This window comes from Macrobrachium rosenbergii, chromosome 14 (genome assembly GCF_040412425.1).
Source record: "Macrobrachium rosenbergii isolate ZJJX-2024 chromosome 14, ASM4041242v1, whole genome shotgun sequence".
Taxonomy (NCBI): domain Eukaryota; kingdom Metazoa; phylum Arthropoda; class Malacostraca; order Decapoda; family Palaemonidae; genus Macrobrachium; species Macrobrachium rosenbergii.
This window is the reverse complement of record NC_089754.1, coordinates 31574440-31578960: the sequence shown is the minus strand read 5'-3', so window position 1 is coordinate 31578960 and position 4521 is coordinate 31574440. Positions and strand designations below refer to the sequence as shown.

General features: G+C 33.4%; 1 long non-coding RNA gene across 1 annotated transcript; it reads right to left on the bottom strand.

Annotated features, from left to right (window-relative positions):
• Positions 1-1081: 1081 nt before the first annotated feature.
• LOC136845587 (uncharacterized) lies at positions 1082-4317 on the bottom strand. The gene is made up of 3 exons (XR_010855196.1): positions 4254-4317; positions 3247-3385; positions 1082-2754 (listed from the first exon to the last, which is right to left on the bottom strand). It is a non-coding gene; the product is annotated as an uncharacterized lncRNA (long non-coding RNA).
• Positions 4318-4521: the final 204 nt, after the last annotated feature.

The following is a 4521-nucleotide window of genomic DNA, read 5'->3' as shown; positions in this document are numbered from 1 at the left end:
CTTTACTCGATAAGAAGCAAAGTTCGATCATTTGGACGCAGCCTAAGTACATCCTTCAAGTGCACATGTTCAAAACAGTTTTAATAAATGAAAATATGAATCAAAAGTCACCTTTATGATGGTATCATGCTCATCAGCAATATCATTAGCAAGGCTCCTCTACTCTCCTTGCAATTTATGAGAGAAGATGCCCTTGGAGAACCTTCAGTGATACAGGAGACCCAGCAGAAATGGTTCTATTAGGCGTGTCAAAGGCAAACTGCCTAACAATAAATACAGTGATTATTAAGTTACATATGATTATTAAGTTACATACTGTATAGAAAGTGATAAAATGAGTATCAAACGCTTAAGGCAATAATCATATAAGAGAACTTATTCCCAAATAATCTGATAAATAATTAGGATTTAGATTTTACTTCTTGGTAGAGTAAATAATTCAAGAAAAAATCTTGTGTATATGAAAAATCTTCACTAAAAATAACACGTTCTGAAGCACTGTGTAGGTTGCAGCATTACAAACATTCTGAGGCAAACCACAGCATTATAAACTCAATTCAATAAGTGGATCATAGCACACAAACTCAGCCTGCAAGTCTGGATTATATTACAAACTCAACTTTAAGTATAGATAATTGGATACGAACAATTTAATGAGTAGATCACAGAATTATAAAGCAAGTTAAATGAATGGATCATAGAAATACAAATTTCAGTGGGTGAAACAAATCATTGCCAACTCAGTTCATGAATAGATCATAGCATACTTAACTCACTTCGGTGAGTGGATAATTTCAGAAACTGTATTACAAAGATCTGCCAAATAAACTAATCTCAATTCAGTGGATGCAACACAAACTTACTGTAGAAGCTCAGTTCAGTGGGTGGGCTACAGAACTGCAGTCAGTTCATTGCATGGATCACAGTATTGCAAATAAACTCAATGCATATATACTATTCAAACCTCGTTCAACAGGTGTATCATAAAAATTCAAGCCAAACACATGGATGGATCTTGGCATTACAACCTCGATTCATTGGGTAGGCCACAGGATTATAAACTCAGTTCAGAAGAAATATCAAAGCTTTACAAATTTTATTCAGGAAATAGATTATAGGATTACAAACCAAAAATTCAGTAACTCATTGATTTACAAATGCAGTATACTGGATTGTACCATAAAAATTCTCACGTAGCTCCGAGGGCATTCATATCATAACAAATTGCTGTGTGATTAATTAGGTTCTAGAGAAAACAATTTGACTAATCTTTGGTGCGTGAATATTTCGCAAATTAAGGCAAATTAAAGCTTCTGCTATTGCGTAACGTGTCAAAACATTTTTAACACTGGTAAATATTCGTTATGGTATGTTTCTGCCTTTGACCAGGGAATATATTAGGACACTAAGTTTAACTTTTTGACTCTTTCAAGCCAAAATAACCCAGGTTTTCACTACTATACAATTCATGAGGGCTCCTAATAAGAAGCTTGAACTGTTTGATCATAGTAAATTTAAACTACAGCACTTGCAACTAAGCATTCAGTGCCTAGATGCTAGTGATTAGCATAAATTATTCAACCTTAATGTTTTTAAAAAGCCTTAGAGCCATAAAAGGGAATTTGTTTTGAACTATACTTCAGCAACTCACTGGAATATACTCTCTAGTTCACTTAATTATGCAAATTTGATGGGCTAAATGAAATTGATACTGTTCAAGAGAACAGACTTTAAAAAACCATCTGAAAACCATCCAGACTTTACTTTGGGTTTCCCGTATTTTATATTCCATTTTCTAGTATTTTATTTCCCACTTTCCAGTATTTTATTTCCCACTTTCCAGTATTTTATTTCCCACTTTCCAGTATTTTAACACCCCTCTGGAGAGAGGACTCGACGAAAGGTATCAGACAGCAAAACAAATTTTAGGGTTAAACCCTAACTTATAACCATAGTAGGTAGAAATTCCAGGAGATGAAAAAATTAATAACCATACTTGATTCTACTCTTTGTATTTTCTGCGTAAAAACTCACCCTCGGAAAACATCAGTTTACTCTGAAAACACTCAACTTAAAATTTATTCAAGGACTGAAGTTTGAAGTAACTTTTTTGGCAATTAAATTTTTCACTTCATACTGAATAGACTTATGAGATGTTATATAGAAACAAGACGGTAAATTATATGAAACTTTTGAACGTGCATGAGTTACAATATATTAATCTTTTTGTTTATCAGTTTTGATAATACCTTCGAGATACGTCAAGGCATCTTGCACATAAAAATCTCTTTAAACAATTATCCAAAGAAGATTTAAAATCAATGAGTACAAGATAATTATGAATTTTTTTATTTTAGAGAATAACTATACAAAACATAACATTCATGGACTGTATGGAAGCATAATTGAGACGCCCAAATTTGAATTAAGCTTTCTGAAAATAATTCAGAGCTGACTATGAATCATTGAACAACAGTCCACTCGTATTACAATGTAATGCCACAAGATCTGACAAGGTAGTTTTCCTAAGTTCTAATTTTACATCAAGCTCCTCGAAATGAGCGAGCTGCAGAATCAGCTAAATAACACCTTGCTTATCTCACGATCATAGCTCACGATTCCAGCTCCAGACTTAAGTTCAGATTACCAAGACTTCAGGATTTCGTCCACTGAAATGTGCACGGAGGAATTCTTGTCAGAAATTTTGAACGGAACCACCAGACGCAGGCCTCATACCACAGGATACTCCGAATTCTGTTAATAAACTCAAAAGTTTTTGGTTTACTTCAGCGGATAGAAGCTAAAATTTTATGCAGAATATCCAGGGAATATCTAAGTGCAGAGATACGGTGCTTTAATGGGAAGTATCGACAATTTTAAAGTTAAAGTTCAAACTATAAATTTCAATTAAAAAAACTTGTGCTGTTCCAGTATTAAAGTTAGAGGGCTTGTGACAAGGTTTGTGACAAGGTTTTTCACAAGTATATATTGAACTTAAAGTTGCATAAGTTTTGGTGTATTTTCCAAATCTAGCAAACCAGATCATGTTAAACGTACTTTTTATTAACCCCTACTAGGGGTGAAACGCCTTAAGGTCCATGGATATAGCAAAAAGCTCTGCTACTCTATTAAACAGTTAAATAATTTCCTTATGAGATTAAGAAAATGCTGGAGAGCCTAGTCTTAACAAGTAAAGGTTGGTTGGTAAATTAGAAATGGAAAATTAAGAACAGAAATGTGTCTTACCGAATGGTATAGTTTGGGTAACTTGCGAGGAATTTCGTTCTTAGTAATGGAGACTCAATATTTGCTTAGTTGATATGAGTAGGAGTGTACAATGTAAATTGTACGACGACCTTTCACTTTGTCAGTGTAATAGGAGTTTCTGACAAAGTACCCAGTTTAGAATAATTCATATATTAAAACTGACAAATAGGTAATCAGACCACTAAGGAGTAAATTACTTTGTGTAAATGAAATTTAAATGAAAGAATCTTAGAAAATGCAAATAAAAGCAAGTTCATTACTAGAAATTTAACGTTAAAGTAGAACTTGTACAAAAACAAATAAAAGCAAGTTTATTGCTAGAACTTTAACGTTAAAGTAGAACTTGTACAAAAAATATTAAGAAGGAATTTTGAATTATAGCAGATATATAAAATTCAAAAGGAACTAGAACTTGAACCAAAAATATTAAACTCAAAAGAAGCTTGAATTAGTAGCAGAAATATAATAAATTCAAAAGGAACTAGAACTAGCACCAAAAGTATCAAATTCAAACGGAACTTAAATTAATAGCAGAAATATAATCAAACTCAAAAGGAACCTAACTTATCCCAAAATATTAAATTCCAAAGGCACTCGAACTTGTCCCAAAATATTAGAATTCAAAAGGAGCTTTGATTAGCGCCAGAATTTTAATTAAGTTCAGAATTAACTTTATGCCAAGAATATAATTAAATCCAAAAGTGAAGATGCTATGTCCAACAATCAAAAACAGCAAAAAAGGAATGTTATCTCACAACAACAAAGACAATGAAACCAAAAAAAAAAAAGATACTTGGCAACTACAGCTTCTGAGAAAGGAGACGTTGGCAATAGCCACAACCACCCTTATCACTGACAAATAGTGAGAATCTAGCGAAGCCAACTTATATCTGCAGCGTACCAACAAATCGCAAACGATATCAACACCTCGGAATGGAAAACGAACGTCGTAAAGATTAAACAACTCCAGTATATAGTTACACTACCTCGTCGGAAGATCACTAAGGCGAATGGGTGGCACCTTGTTCACCCAACTTTCCAAGAGCAATGTTAGATCACTTTACAGGCCAAGGATTGAAATGTGCTCAAAGCAGCTCAGCTGAGCCAAGGACGCTGCCGTGAACTGTGCGAGTAATTCGTTCTTTTGCACTTAAAAAAAAAGGTTGGTTTTTATTTTTCTTTGCTTAAATATGTATTTATCGTTATTTTAGTAAGCTGTATTTAATGAGGTGGTCATTATAAAGAACGGTTATA